The sequence below is a fragment of the Callorhinus ursinus genome, unplaced genomic scaffold (genome assembly GCF_003265705.2).
Source record: "Callorhinus ursinus isolate GAN/ISIS: 27379988/994484 unplaced genomic scaffold, GSC_fseal_2.0 scaffold46, whole genome shotgun sequence".
Lineage (NCBI taxonomy): Eukaryota > Metazoa > Chordata > Mammalia > Carnivora > Otariidae > Callorhinus > Callorhinus ursinus.
In genome coordinates, this window is record NW_027397108.1 from 11,428,278 (window position 1) to 11,444,351 (window position 16,074).

The 16,074-nt window shown below is 48.2% G+C and overlaps 1 protein-coding gene across 11 annotated transcripts in view; it reads right to left on the minus strand.

The window, feature by feature from the left end:
- Positions 1 to 16,074, minus strand: part of ANKRD11 (ankyrin repeat domain containing 11) — a 191,564-nt gene that overhangs the window by 121,890 nt on the left and 53,600 nt on the right. For 3 of the 11 annotated variants that reach the window (XM_073882418.1, XM_073882423.1, XM_073882420.1), the window contains exon 2: positions 8,128 to 9,261. The exons of the other annotated variants lie outside the window; for them this stretch is intronic. The gene's annotated coding sequence lies outside the window, so the exon portion shown is untranslated. The remainder of the gene's footprint in view (positions 1 to 8,127; positions 9,262 to 16,074) is intronic. 11 annotated transcript variants of the gene reach the window in all.

Consider the following 16,074-nt stretch of genomic DNA (forward strand, 5'->3'; position numbering starts at 1 on the left):
AAAGGAATATAAAGCCCAAAAAATATACAAAATACTATTAGAGCAAATAAATGAGCACTGCACAGCAAGGCTGCAGGATATAAGATCAATATACAAAAATCAGTTGTATTTCTGTGAACTAGCAATGAAAAATCTGAAAAGGAAATTAAGAAACCAATGCCGTGTACAACAGCATCAAAAAGAATTAAGTTATTTAGGGATACATGTAACCAAAGAGGTGGAAGACTTGCACGTTGAAAACTACAACACACTGCTGAAAAAAACTCAAGAAGACCTGCATTAGTGGAAAAAATCCCATGTTCATGACTGCAGGCCTTAATATTAAGATGGCAGCACTTCCCAAAGACATCACCAGATTCTGACGGAATTACAAATGCTTTCCTGAAAACATCCCATCTACTGAAACTCACAGAACTACCAAAGTTTTCCAGGTTTTTCTTCCTAAATGGGTGATTTTTTTTGCAACACCTGGGTGGCTCAGTTGGTTGGGTGTCTACCTTCGGCTCAGGTCACGATCTCAGAGTCCTGGGATCGAGCCCCGCATCAGGCTCCCTGCTCCACGGGGAGCCTGCTTCTCCCTCTCCCTCTGCTGCTCCCCCTGCTTGTGCTCTCTCCCTCTCTCTCTCCCTCTCTCTCTCTCTGACAAATATTAAGATTTGAGAATCCCTAAACCAATTTAGTTCTAAAAGTTTAAGATTCCTCAGGGTGCAACATAACACTGTTTTCTTTAAGAATACACCCCTTTCGGGGCCAGCCAGGGTGGCTCAGTTGGTTAAGCGACTGCCTTTAGCTCAGGTCATGACCCTAAAGTCCCGGGATGGAGTCCCCATCGGGCTCCCTGCTCAGTGGGGAGTCTGCTTCTCCCTCTGACCCTCCCCTCTCTCATGTGCTCTCTCTCTCTCTCTAATAAATAAAATCTTAAAAAAAAAAAAAAAGAATACACCCTTTTTGAGGCGCCTGGCTGGATCAAACAGTGGAGCGTGCCACTCTTGATCTAGGGGGTTCTGAGTTGGAGCACCACGTTAGGTATAGAGATTACTTAAAAATAAAATCTAAAAAAACAATACACCGTTTTCCCTAAATGGACTCCTTTCATTGAGAATATGAACCCACAGCAATACTTTGTACAGTTTAACCTCTAAAATGCAAAGAAACAATGTAAAGAGGCGGGGCAGGGCGGTGAGGAAGGACTTGTGCGCGGCAGAACCAGACCCGAACTGAAGCAGAAGCAGGCAATTCTCAGCTCGGACGTTCCAGTGTTCAGCTGGGTGTGTCCTGTTGTGAGTAATGAATGACTTACTAACAGGTGCTCGGCACTGCGGCCCTAACCCCAGCCAGCCCTGTGGGGGGTGTCCCCCATCCTGAAGCAGTATTTTGCCCAGCCCCCGAAATGAAAGGAACATCACTAGGACGAATTAAACTGCTTTCCTAAGAGAAACAAAGGGGAGTTTACTCTTTATGTGGTATCTTTTCCAACTTCTATCTGGAAGTCATAATGTTAGTCTGTGTTACCCCTCCACCTCTACTTTCTCTCCAGTCACAAACGGAGCCCCAGCACCTGCTTGGAGCAGGTGAGGAAGAGGAAGAGGGGCGAGAAGCCGCATGCCAGCCGGTCCTCCAAAGCCCCATCCAAGGCTCTCGGCAAAGCCTTCCTGGACAGCGGAGTTCACATCCAGCTCCGTCCCTCGAGTTAACTTCAACACAATCTCCAATCTCAGGAACTCCCACTCCGAGGCTGCTTCCACATTAGGAACTGTTTACACAATTCTCCAGTAGCAAAGGTGAAGAAGAGGAAGAAAAGCAAGCTGGCCTGAGTGCACGTGACCCGACAGGAGAGCGGCACGTACGTACTGTCTGTATGGGCTCTGATGCATCCCTGTGTCTGGAAGGGTTCTGGCACAGGAGGGTAGCGCGACTGCTAACCTGTGCCGTGTTCTCCCAGGACCTCACTAACCCTCATGACAACCCTCCCGTAACAGGACCACCTCCATTTTTCCGGTAAGAAACTAGGTTCTAAAAGGTTGAATCCTATGCCTCAAAATTAGGATCAAACTCAGGCTCTAGAGCTGTCACCCATACCATGTACCCTCCCGTGCACTCACAGCTCCTGGAGAGAGCCCCCAACAACCTGAAACACTGACATAAAGCTGGCACTTCCGAGGACGTAACCCGTACGTCAAACACCCAGGGCAGGCCCTGGTCATCCTCCATCTACACCAGGACGTAGCTGACGCTCACCCCACCCGGCCTCTCGGCAGCTTCACCCTACCATCACCCCCTTCCCCGGGGCTCCCTCATATGGCCTCGGCTTCTCTTGCTAACTGTACTACCACTTTGTGCCACAAGTTAGATCTCCTTCCTCCACTTGCTCCTTAAATGTCATTTCCCTCATGCTCTCTCTGGGCAAAATCTCATCTGCCTCCACAGCTTTAATAACCATGCTGTTAGATCCCTTCCGTTTCTCCAACTCAGAGTTCCCCAGTGAACTCACAAAGTCCAACCATATCAGAGACACGCCCACAGGCAGGCACACATACCGTGCAGAGGGGCCCCCAAGTCGACTGTGACTGCTGTACTTTACGCCCTGGTTTGGAGCACCAGCGTCTAGACAATCCTCCAAGCCGGAAGCCTGTTGTCCCCCCCTTCTCTCGTGATCAAAAGCCACCTGACAAGTTCTGTTAATTCCAGCTTCTAAACACACTCTCCTCCCTAACTGCCCTAACTCCTAAGTGAGCAGTCTCTCCATTATTTCTTCACTTATGTTATCATGACAACTTCATTATCTCTACCTCCAACCGAACACACCAACCAACTCATTCCCCACGTTGCTGCAACATGAACTTGGCATGTCTGATTCACCTCTCTCACGCCTATGGGGTGCCGGGGGGGGGGGTGGTCACCGGGCTAACAAGGAATATGTTAGTGTTCAAATTTCAAACCCAGAGTAAGAAACATTGTACATCATGATGCAAGACACACATACATACAAATACACAACCGAAGGAAAGGCTTCACAAAACAAAACCGCCCTTCCTCTGTGCAAAGCACCGCAGTGTTTCCCACTACATCCTAGGCTGGCTGCTGGTGTTGGCTGGTTTCTAAAGTGGGTGCCTCCTGTCAAGCTGACCTCACGACCCACCAGCACGGCAACCCCTAACGGAGAGCCACAGGAGCACAGACTCTGAATGATACTGTCCTGGGCTGCTTCCTCAGCAAAATCTCAAACTTCTTCCATTTTCTGGAAAACACAGTGCTTCACTCAGAGGAGGCTCCCTCCTCTCTTCTGTGCCTGCCCGGGCAAGTGCCTGTTCATCCTTCAGCATCGCACCTTAGTCCTGACTCCCTTACACTGCCAGGATTCTCCAGCTTTCCTACAATGGACAGGTACTGTCCAGATTTTTAGAGCAGGCTGCCATCCCCAGGAAACCTTCCCCAAGTGCCCCTCCCACTCAAGCCGCAGCACTACCGTTCAAGTCCCTCAGAGCCCAACACTAGACCCAGGTCACACGGCATACACCCAAACCCAAGACCCAGTGCAGAGGAAACCCTGCACTCGGAGGTATCAGGACTCATAACCCGCAGCTGCACTGGCAAGCCTGGAAGCAAGGCTACCTCACGGGGAAGCGTGGCCACCACGAGCCTCCACCCTTTGCCTCCGAGAATCTGTGCCCCTTCCAGCCAGCTCACACACATTCTTTGACACAGACGAAAATTCACCTCCAATACATGTAGTTTACAGACAAACTCCATTAGAAATTAGAAGACAGAAAGGAAGAAGGCTTCCCCACCCAGAACATTTCACTAAAAGCTCCCCCTGAGCTCCCATGCCAGGCCACCTCCTGACCCCCAGGTAATTCATCTTGACTTAGCTGGTTCCTCAGTTCTCTGATTCTGCAGCACCTACAAATTAGTTCACATCTGTAAGTGTCCATTTTATCCTTTCCAGAGTTACCAATTCCCGACAGCACAGAAACACCTCTGTGTGCCAAGTTACAAACAACTTTTCTCCTCCACCTTACCACCACCTACAAAGCTTTCAAAATATATTATTACCAAATGGAAAAGAAACATAGCTCACTAGTCCCAATTCAAGCAAGATTAAGCTCTCAAGTTCAGAGCCCCCTCAAGGAGCAGTGAGGGAGAGAGACGGGGACGAACGGGGAGGGCGGGTGCTCAGCCCACAAGGACTGCACAGGACAGGCAAACGTGGGAAAGAGCCACATAAACGTACAGGATGAGTACGGGGCAGTGACGCTCCCTGGTTCTTTTCTCAAACCACAGAGGCAGCAGGGAGAGACCCACACGGGAGCTGGCCTCCAAATGCAGAAGCTTCCCGGGATTTTAAGATCCCCCCGCTGCCCCTTCCAACCCACTAGATGGAAACAAATGGCCCAAACTGCACACAGGCACCCAAGGCAGAACGGGGCTCCACAGGCGACATCTGCGGAGCCTCAAAGATTTCAATCACCCTTGACTTGTCTCCTACGCGTCTCCACCCCCAGAGACGCTTCAGTCTAGGTCTCTGGGGGTGAGGCCAATAAAACTGTTATTTTTGTGAAATGCTTCCCCAGCAAATCTAATAAATAATCACTGATCCAGTCTCACCCTCCGACCCAAACGCCCCCAACTATGCAATTGTGGAAACAATCACCAGAAAGTAGTGTTCCTCAAACTGGAGAATTCTTGCTACCCTTCCCTCCGACATAAGTTAAAGAGGCCTCGTTTGAGGAAGAGGCCACAGAGATGACAAGATGCCACAGAAGTCCTGTAAGCCAGAAGGAGCAGGGCCACAGCAGTGTCCACCCCGTGCGGAGATCCCACCACAGAGGCCTCCTGAGCCCAGTCTGCTCTGAAGGACAGGATCAAACCCTTCCCTATGAAAGGGCAGAACGTGAACAGGCAAAATCAGACTCCTGGAGCCACACCACACACATGATGTCTGAGGTACAGAGTCAACAATCTTCTGGGTTCTGGTGATCTAAGGTGTGATTAGTTATCTACTGCTAGGGTCCTGGGTTTGAGGGGGATGCTCCCACCCTGAACACTGCACCAATGTGCAAGAGCTAAGGAGCTGCAGGGGAGGCACGAGTTCGAGACAGGACATCTGCCGGGAGCCCACCGTCCACCTACCAACTCACAGCTCACCGTCCCTTCGCAAACCAGCATGCTTTCAGGGCTGTCAGTTCAAGGAACAACGAGTCTGTCTCCCCGCAATCTCTCTGCTTAATTCAGGACACCAGCCCCACTACTCACGTACAGATCTCCTCAATGTTCCAGAAGGACAAGCGTGTCCCAGCACAGCTGAGCCGCTGAAACTATGTGTTCTGCTGCCAAGCAGAGAGACGCTGGCGCAGCCACACGTACCCTCCCACCAAACTGACAGGAGACACCCCAAGCAGAGGAGGAGGTTCTCCATTTTGGAAAGTGGAGTAAAATTTTCTTCTATTAAAACATGAAAATTCAAGTTTCTTCCTTGGTAGATAATCCTCATTAACAAGAGAAATTCCAATAGAAAGGACAGCTTTCGAATAGCAAGTATTAAACAGCAACCTCAAACAACGCCTGCCTTGGGTGTTGACAGAACAAAGCAGGACGGTCACTCAGCAAGAGTATAAAACTAAAGAAGCTAAAAGGGAGGGACTAAACTTTAGATCCACGTGCATGACCACTGGAACAACCACAGCCTTCTTTCTGGGTTTACCATCAGAGTATTCCCGGAAGCCGACTTCCTTCAGAATTAAAATAAAAAATTATTCTCAACACTGATAACTAAGTGTAGGGGACGTGCAAGCAAGAAAACTTCGACCACATTATTTGTTTCAATAAGATGATTATAATTATCTTAAGTAATTAGCAAATTGTCTATTGAGACATCCTGAAATAAGGGTCAAACAATGGTACTCCTTTAAAAAAAAAAAAGTTATGTTTTGCTCTTAGGTGGACTGACTTGCTAATTCTAAATGAAGAAAATTCTGAATTTAATGTACATTTATTCAACTGTATCTTAAAAGAGATGCGGGGGAGAGGGATGGAAAGTGGGGAAGCTCAAAGTAGTTTCATTTAGACGAAAGATGGTAATGCTGGGTAAACTGAGCACTTGTCCCCAATCTCCTATAAGGCGACACGCAAGAAAGGAGCAGTGTAAACAAAAGAACACCTACCCAAATCTAACTCAACCTGTATGCTGCTGATTTCAAAACAGTGATATGAACTATCTTAGATTCCTTAAGGAGAGGCCCATAATTAAAAACAGAGGACAGGGGCGCTTGGGTGGCTCAGTTGGTTAAACCACTGCCTTCAGCTCAGGTCACGATTCCAGAGTTCTGGGATCGAGCCCCGCGTCGGGCTCCCTGCTCATGCGGGAAGCCTGCTTCTCCCTCTGCCTGCCGCTCCCCCTGCTTGTGCTCTTTCTCTCTCTCTCTCTCTCTCTCTCTCGCTATCTCTGTCAAATAAATAAATAAAATCTTTAAAAAAAATAAAAACAGAGGACAAATCTTTTTGCTAAAGAACTGCCCATTTATAAACTGCATGGGGACAGGACACAACTCTTATTCCATGAGCTGAAGAAGGTGCTTATGTAACCCACAACAGAGAACAAAAGCTAAAGGCTGCAAAAAATCTTTCAATTATACAGCAAAAAATGGAACAGTTTGCCTTGAACACCCAATCCCTTCCCTGTGACGTCTGCGACAGCCAGCAGGGCCACAGAGGCCGCCACGCACCTCCTGCAGTGCCCCTGCTCTAGGCTGTGCACTCCGCCCGCACCTCCTCCTCCTCCTCCTGCTGCTCTTCACTCCTCCCCATCCCTCACCTGGCGGCCCACTAACCTCCCGCCACCACTGTCACTTCTGAGCAAACAGCCCCCCAAATCTTGTACCTCAAATCTGGCATCTCTCATGAGATCCCACTCCTGCGACACACTTCAAGGAGCATATCCAGCTGGCCTGTCAAACTCACGCACTCAGACCAGACCTCCCCGACTCCCTGTCCTGGCCACACCACACCTCCAGGATGGTCACTTCCCCTCTGTGCCCTCTGGAACCTCCCGCAATCCGCCACGGCAGTGCATCGTCATGCCGTGGCCCATCTATTTTCCTGAAGGTCAACCGTGAGAGGCAAGCAAAGACCAGAAACCAGAGTGTGATGGCCATGGCCAAAACTGTAACACTGCCACTGAATTCACTGGCAATGACCTGCATACAGTCTTAGTTTTCTCATCTGTAGAAAGAGAAGTTGCTGGATACAAAACATAAAATGAACATACACAAGTCAACTGCATGTCTAGGTACCAGTACCAATCCGTTACAACCTATAATGAAGACGCGTGACAGTGTCACAGGACGGGCGTGCTGAAGAGTTCTGACACGTGCAGACACACCAGGAGACCTAGTTCAGGACAGGGAGCACTGCAGGTCAGCAAAGAACAGTCGACTCAGTAGACGAGGGCTGGCTGACTATTGTCCACATGGAAAACTACGAACACTCACTCCTTATCTCAGACCGTACACAAAAACCCATTTGGGATAGCTTAAAGGTATACAATTTTCAGAAGGCACAGGAAGCTATCTTTCCGTCCTTGGGATAGGGAAAAATTGCTTAACCAAGATGTAATGGGTCACGACTCACAGTTTGGAAGACACAGTCCTAAAGAAGTTGGCACAGTCCCTTCAAAAGGATTCATGTTCCACTCATCGAGAATAACTGTTTTTCTAGTCATCTCAATGGTAAGTATCACAACAGATTATATTTTTTAAATATTTATTTATTCGAGTAAACTCTACACGCAATGTGGGGCTCAAACCCACGGCCGCCAGATCAAGAGTTGAACGCTCTTCCGAGTGAGCCAGCCAAGCACCCCTCACAACAGAGTTTTATCGTAACCTGTCGACGGACTCTTCCTCGCACGGACAATTTCTCTGTAGCAGGCAATCCTGTTTGATAACATTTTACCCACTGCAGAACTTTTAAAAATGGAGTCAATCCTCTCAAACCCTGCTGCTTTATCAACGCAGTTTAATATTCCAAATCCTTTGTTGTCATTTCAACAGTCTTCACAGTAACTCCACCAGCTAGACTCCATCTCAAGAAATCACTTTCTTTGCTCATCCATTAGAAGCAACTGCTCACCTGTTCAAGCTTTATCACCAGATTGCAGAAATCCAGTCCCATCTTCAGGCTCCACTTCTAATTCCAGTTCTCCTGTTTCCACCACATCTGCAGCCTCCTCCACTCAAGTCCTCAACCTCTCAAAGCCATCCATGAAAACATTTATCTTGCTGCCCGTCTCCAACACGGCTCTTGGACGACCAGGTATGTAGTCAACGAACAGTAATATTTTTGAAAGGAACCTTTTTTCCTGAGCAGTAGGGCTCAACAGTGGGCTTAAACTATGCAGTAAACCATGCTGCAAACAGATGTGCTGTCACCCAGGCTTCACTCTTCCTTTCACAGAGCACAGTTCCTAAAGGCCCTAGGGTTTGGGGAACAGTCAATGAGCACTGGCTTCTACTTCAAGTCACCAGCTGCATTAGCCCCTCACAGGAGAGCCAGCCTGTCCTTTGAAGCTGGAGCTCAGCCAGGCACTGACCTCCCCTCTCTACTTGTGACGGTCCTAGATGGCGTCTTCTTCCAAAGAAGTCTGTCTCGTCTACAATGAAAATCTGCTCAGTGCAGCCACCTTCAGCAATGATCTCGGCTGGGTCTTCTGGATCACATGCTGCAGCTTCTCCATCAGCACGTGCACTTCTTTCTACATCACTGTGCGCTTTTATGTCATGGAGGCGGCTTCTTTTCTTACCCTCACGAACCAGCCTCTGCTAGCTTGAAACCCTCCTTCTGCAGCCTCCTCACCTCCCTCAGCCTTCGTGGCACTGAAGAGTCAGGGCCTTGCTGTGGATTAGGCTCTGGCTTATGGGAACATGGTGGTCGGTTCAAGCTTCTATCCAGACCACTCACACTTTCTCCATATCAACAATAAGGCGGTTCTGCTTTCCTATCATTTGTGTGTTCACTGGAGTGGCACTTGTAATTTCCTTCAGGAACTTCTGCCTGGCATTCACCACTTGACTCACTGGTGCAAAAGGCCTTATTTTTGGCCCGTCTTGTCTTTTGACATGCCTTTCTCACTAGGCTTAGTCATTTCTAACTTTTTATTTAAAGTGAGAGATGGAGGCTCTTCCTTTTACTTGAACACTTAGGGGCCACTGTAGGTGTTAACTGGACTAATTTCAATAATCGCTGTGTCTCAGGAAATAGGGAGGCCTGAGGAAAGGGAGAGAGAGGCTGTTGGTGGGGCAGTCAGAACATACACATTTATCAATTAAGTTCCCTGTCTTCTATCAGCATGGTTTCTGGCACCCCAAAACAATCATAACAGCAACATCAAAGACCACTGATCACAGATCACCACAAGAAAAAACCATAAAAAAGTTTGAAATATCACGAGGATTACCAAAACCTGACACAGGGACCCAAGTGGGCAAATGCTGTTAGAAAAATGGCACTGGTAGACTTGCTCCATACCGGGGGCCAAAACCTTCCATTTCTATAAAACACAGTATCTGCAAGCACAATTAAACAAAGTATGCCTCTGTGTGTGTGTGTGTGTGTGTGTGTGTGTGTGTGTGTGTGTGTGTATAAATTTAAAAGCCACCAACATTAAGTTTGTAGTTTTACTTCAAAGGGGATAAAATCAAGTATACCCTAAAAACTGCACCAACGGAAAAAAAGACAAGTTGACAAAGTTCTCCATGTAAAACAGGGATTTAGACACGTGCGTGAGAAAATCTATCTAAAATGCAACGTGCATGGGGCGCCTGGGTGGCTCAGTCGTTAAGCGTCTACCTTCAGCTCAGGTCATGATCTCAGGGTCCTGGGATCGAGCCCCGCATCAGGCTCCCTGCTCGGCGGGAAGCCTGCTTCCCCCCCTCCCACTCCCCCTGCTTGTGTTCCCGCTCTTACTGTCTCTCTCTGTCAAATAAATAAATAAAATCTTTAAAAAAAATAAAATAAAATAAAATGCAATGTGCGTGAGAAAATCCATCTAAAATGCAATGTGATATTTAAGATGAAAGTGAAAAATACAGGAAAGAGCCTCGGCAACCAGGACTGTGAATATGACCACACAGTCAACAAAGAAAAGCCTGTTCTATTCTGTACCTACACAGTTCACAGGCAAGACCAAAGGTGTTCTAAACAAATCTCTGTAAACCTTAGACCCCTGTAAAATGTTTCCATTCCAAATGATCACATATGGACCTGGCTATAAGCTAAATGCTAACAAACAGAACTCTTTTACGGTCTAGACTGGATGGCCAGCCTCCAGAAGGGAAGGCTCCACGCCACTCCATACACAGCTTTCTGAACATACTACCACATCAGATGGCATTTTGTTTCTCCTCGGTCTGGGAGCTGAGCCACAGTGCACCATTTTAACTCCACGACCCATGACTTGACTCTCCTGAGGAGACTGACAGAGAGAGTAGGAGGTGCAGAGGCAAGGACTCACATGCCACAACCAAGGTCTAAAACACAGTCACCCTCGCTTCGAGCACTAGGTCCCACACACCCTCCCTGCCTCTTTCTACTCTCTGTTCTTTCAAGGGGACAATGGAATTATTCACACCAACAGGCTTCCTCCGAAGAATCCAGTGTGCTGTTACTGAACAATGAACATCTTACAAATACATTTGTATAAAATGTCAACGTTCCCAGGGGCGGAGTAAATATAACAGTAGAACCAAGACAAGAGAACCACCAGACAATGCCAAGCACAAACTAAGGGCCAGAAAAAAGTCCAACCCGGCCATGTGGGCAAAGCCCCCAAGAGGGCTACGGAGGCTGTCCTGGCCCCATCCCGCAGGGGCCAGGACAAGGGGACACCCCCTGTGAGAGCTGAGAGTTACACTCAACCAGTCTTGCCAGGGCAGAGAAGGAGCCCTCACGGCGCTCCACACGGCGCTCCACACCACCCGGCGAGAGGCGTATTTGTGACTGTGTTGCAATGTGTGTAATACAGGACTCCTGGTGTGCCTGTGTGTGCTGAAGCAAAAGGAGAAGAGTTTATTTTAGATCATAGTTTTTTAAAAAGTTTCCTACACTAGGGCGCCTGGGTGGCTCAGTTGGTTAAGCGACTGCCTTCGGCTCAGGTCGTGATCCTGGAGTCCTGGGATCGAGTCCCGCATCGGGCTCCCTGCTCGGCGGGGAGTCTGCTTCTCCCTCTGACCCTCTTCCCTCTCGTGCTCTCTGCCTCTCATTCTCTCTCTCACAAATAAATAAATAAAATCTTTAAAAAAAAAAAAGTTTCCTACACTATGCATATGCTAAAGCTCTCGGGGAGGGGGGGTCCTAAAATATTTAAATGAATTTTCATTCTGAGGAGACTAAAGAAATTCTCGAAACAGACTATAATTACACAGACTTTTTTTTTAAGACCTTGCAAATCCAAGGTCAGAATATATTCTGCCATCCAATTACAAATGCAATCATAAAAAAATCAATTTAAAAAAAATTGTTTCAAAGATATACAAACCTGAACTGAAAAAATTAAACCTACCCTGCATAATTAAACACAGGCCTCATGCAGCAATCTTCGCAACCTAGTGTTACCATAGTGACCCCACGGAGCCAGCCAATTACAGCCACTCACAGAAAGCTGCCTTCCCGGGTTTTCTTTGTAAAAAGCTTTCCTCAAGTCATCCAAGATCTGAGCCTGACAGTGTATTTGTTGGCAGATTTCAAAACAATCTATTCTAGTTAAACAACTACAAATTAAAAGTCTAAAAGGTAAGAATCCTTACATTGGAAGCAAAATCAAGATCAACTGTGACCAAGATCCTAGAAATATACTTTCTACAAGTAATAAGCATGAACTCCCAAACAGGTGTGAAGTGTCCTTGGTGTGCACAATGAGGACCTAGGACACAGAGTACAGGAATCACCGAGGACAGGAGCCAAACCAGCATTAACAGACAGAGGCAGGGAGAAAGCCCAGCAAAGGCAGGCGGTGACACCCACAGGTGCTGGTGCCTTGGAAAACACACCAGGTGACGTCTACACTCTCCTCACCAAGGACTTACGCTCTGTATTCTACACTGTCTTCTGAAGTGTTTAAAGCATAATTAAAAACTATGTTTTGGGATGTGATGTAGTAGTACCTATTTAAGTCACACTTAGGAAGCTCTGTCTCAGAAAGCTGCCTATTAGCAAGAGATTAAGATTCTTCCGTTCCACAGAGTTTTGCTCGAAAGTGATCCCAAGTAAAGAAAATTCTGTCACCTTCTCCGTAGGAATAGCTTCTCCAGACATTATTTTTGTCTGTCTCCATCTCTGTCTCTCTCTCAATTCCTCTAGGTTCTAAGCCAAAACAAATCAATTTTTCAGCTAGCTGGCTTGTGTCATTCAGGAATGATTTTACACGTCTAAGACTCACTTTCAAGACAAGGGTTCAAGTGGCTCATGGAGGAGGTGTGCACAAAAGGCACATCCAGGCTGGTCCCCAACACACACCAGAAATGCTCACAGCGAGACATCCCTGAGCTGCTTCCAGCTTTCGCAGGCCCCATGCCCTGGCTCCCACCTCCAGCTCCCACCACAGCCCCGCACCCCTGGCCAGCCTCCAGCTGTGACCAGCACTCTTCCAAATGGCTGTTAATGTCGCCGCTACTATTGTGGAGCACTTCACCACAACATCTGGTCTCTCGGCCTCTTTTATTAGAAAGACAAATATGAATTTGTCAGTGAATGAATTTGTCTGCCCTGCCCTTACCCTCAATCCTGTCTCCTTCCCTTGACAGGGCTGGGGGGCCGGGAGGAATCAGTGTCTTCATCAGCTTTTACAAAAAAAGTTTTAATTCTTGGTACAATTACCATCCTATATAAAGATGAAATCTGTGCTGGGTTCAAGATTTTCATGGAATAAAGATCACATAATACTTGAGGAAAAAAAAAAAAAAGCCAGGAAATTTCATGTCAAACATGAAGTATTTGAAATTAGACTTTTCTTAGTCAGCAAAGACAGACAGGTACCTGTAGTCCAGGGCATCCAGTGCCCTACAGCCGGTGAGGTGGTGAGAAAAACACAGGGTACTCCAACTCCCAGCACAAGCATCCCTTCCCCAACACCACCCTGCACTATGAGCATCAACACACACACACACACGTACGCGCACACACACGTGTGGAAGGGTGCCAGCCACAGGCCCTACCTGCCTACCACTCATGGAAAATTCTTTGAGCAATATCCTCTCCACCCAGAGGCTAACCAAGCCTGTTAAGTCCTTTCAACCAGGTTTTGCAAGCAAGACAAATAAATTTATCAGGGAGAGTACTTATGAGGAACACCCCTTTTTACATGTAAAGATACACAAATGGTGGGGCGCCTGGGTGGCTAAATCGGTCAAACATCTGCCTTCGGCTTAGGTCATGATCCCGGGGCCCTGGATGGAGACCCACATCGGGCTCTCTGCTCAGCAGGGAGCCTGCTTCTCCTCCCTCTGCCTGTCCATCCCTGCGCTACAGCTAAATTCCGATTCGACCAAGAGCAACAGAAGAGCCAACTGGTTATCCACACATTTTAGCCACTGTGTCTTCTCCCAAAAGCAGGAAAAATAAAATGAGGCCAGTGGATATGAAACTATTGTGGGCCACTTCGGGATTTATTAGTATGTAAGGTTACTTTTAAAACTCTTACAAATAGAAATCAATTATGAAGACCCAACCAACAGACTCGATTCTGTGCCATGAAGTGCCTCAGTGCCTGGCCTGCAGGGAGCCTGGCAGAATCTTCAGAAGGAAAGAAGCCCACAGAGGGCAAGGCTGACAGAGGCACACATAGCACCACAATCCTGTGGGACCCTGAGCCACTCAGCCCACACACCATCCATGTACCGTGCAACAAGCACCTAGTCCTGCTGGCCTCCAACGCCAAGCCCAGGCCAGGGTGCAAAGGCATGCATTTACAGAACCCCTGCACCTCCCCACAGCAGGCCCAGCTCAGTGGAGGCAACTGTTAAGGGCTGATTCCTTCCCAGACCTTATCTGTGTGGCATGTCTGTAACAGAAAAACAGGCTATCTGGATACAACACTGCAGAGGGGGGAAGCAGAGCTGTACATACGTGTACGTACGTGTACACGTACACACACACACACACACACACACACACACACACACACCCCAGTCCTGTGCTAGGCACATATCTGACCTCAATGAATCCTCACAGTGCCTCCATGTGGGAGACTGCCAACATTCGACGCCCAGCATCCTCGGCAGATAAGGAGACCCAGACAAAGGCTTGCCCTGTGACCCCAAGGGTACGAGCGCCAGGTTCACTGTTGTTTCTCACGACAGGAAGGACAGTCAAGCCTACAGAAGCATCCGCAGCCCCCAACTAGACTCTGACCAAGTGTAAACTGAGGCAGACCACCTCCCAGGACACATCCCCTCTGACCCAGAGCAGTGAGAACCTCTTTGGGAGAACACAGGACTGTGCAATGACCCAACTGGACCAGAAGTGGGAAAAGGCACCACACAGATCCTCTTCCTCACGCCAGGAAAAGCTGAAGGACAGCACGTGGTGTCACCAGGGGAAGCAGCCTGCAGAGCAGAGGAGGGTCCCAAAGAGCGAGGTTGTAGCTCAAGCCTCAGCACTGATAGCAGATCCAGGCAGCCTCTGTGGGCTCTGGGGAAATTAAGAGGCCATCTCCACGGAGCCCCAGGTGCTGCCCCTAGACGCCACCTCCTACCTTCATGGGCACCACTATCAGCCTCAGACCCTGCCTGGGACCAGTGCCCCAACGAGTAATCCCCTACTTCGTCCCAATTGTCAGGCCGCTCCAGCTGCTGCTGGACACCAAAGAGAACAGTCCTTACACATACAGTGGCAACTCCCTGCCTTATATCTGAATTCTTACTGTGATGTCCCAGTAGTCTCTTGACTCAAATCAGGAAACAGGCTTATTTCTTTTTAAAAAAAGGATATGGGGGCGCCTAAGGGGCTCAGTCGGTTGGGCATCTGCCTTCGGCTCAGGTTATGGTCTCAGGATCCCGACATCCTGAGACTGAGCCCCGCATTGGGCTCCCTGCTCAGCAAGGAGTCTGCTTCTCCCTCTCCCTCTGCCCTTCCCTCCCCCCCAACTCGTGCTTGGTCACGTGCTCTCTCTCTCTCTAATAAATAAAATCTTTTTTTTAAAAAAGGATGTTTTAAAAGATTAAAATAAAAGAGTTTTTTTAAAGATGTTTTTATTTATTTATTTGACAGAGAGAGACACAGCGAGAGAGGGAACACAAGCAGAGGGAGTGGGAGAGGGAGAAGCAGGCTTCCCGCCGAGCAGGGAGCCCGATGTGGGGCTTGATCCCAGGGCCTTGGGACCGTGACCTGAGCCGAAGGCAGACGCTTAATGACTGAGCCACCCAAGCGCCCCAAAATAAAAGAGATTTTAAAGAAGTCTAGCCTAGTGTGTAAGTTCTGCAATACGTGAACAGCAAAGAGAATAGGAAGTTTTGGTTCTTGAACAGGATCCACTTAAAACCACTGCTTAATGAACAGTGTCTCTTACAATTTTATAGCAATTTCAAAAGGGCTTCTAATTGCATTCATACATGATGCAGAAATCCATGATCAGCTCCCAGTTAGGTGTGTTTTCAAAGAATGGGACAGAGAGGTGAGGGGAAGTGGCAGAGGATCCCAGGCTGCCCGGACGTTCCCTGGGGAGTGCTGCCCTCCTCCCCACACACCCTGCTCTCAGACCGGGGGGGCTCCAGTGGAGGCTAGTACAGCACATATTATGATTTAGGAAACACCTAACACAAGCTCTGAACAGACTCCTAAAGCTTGGGACAAAACCACGAGTGCTGAGAATAAGGAAAAAGCTTACAATGTGAACAGAGGTGAGGCTCTGGCTGCCAGGCCCGTGAGAGCTTTGAGGTGAAATCCTGAAATTTTTCTGACAGAACCCCTGTATGTATACCAGGAGAACCCTCAAAACGTGGCACAGGTAAAGCCACTTGCAGCACTGAGTTCCCTGCCCCAACAGCACCCAGAGAGCACCCTCCCACCTCCACGCAGTCAGCTTCT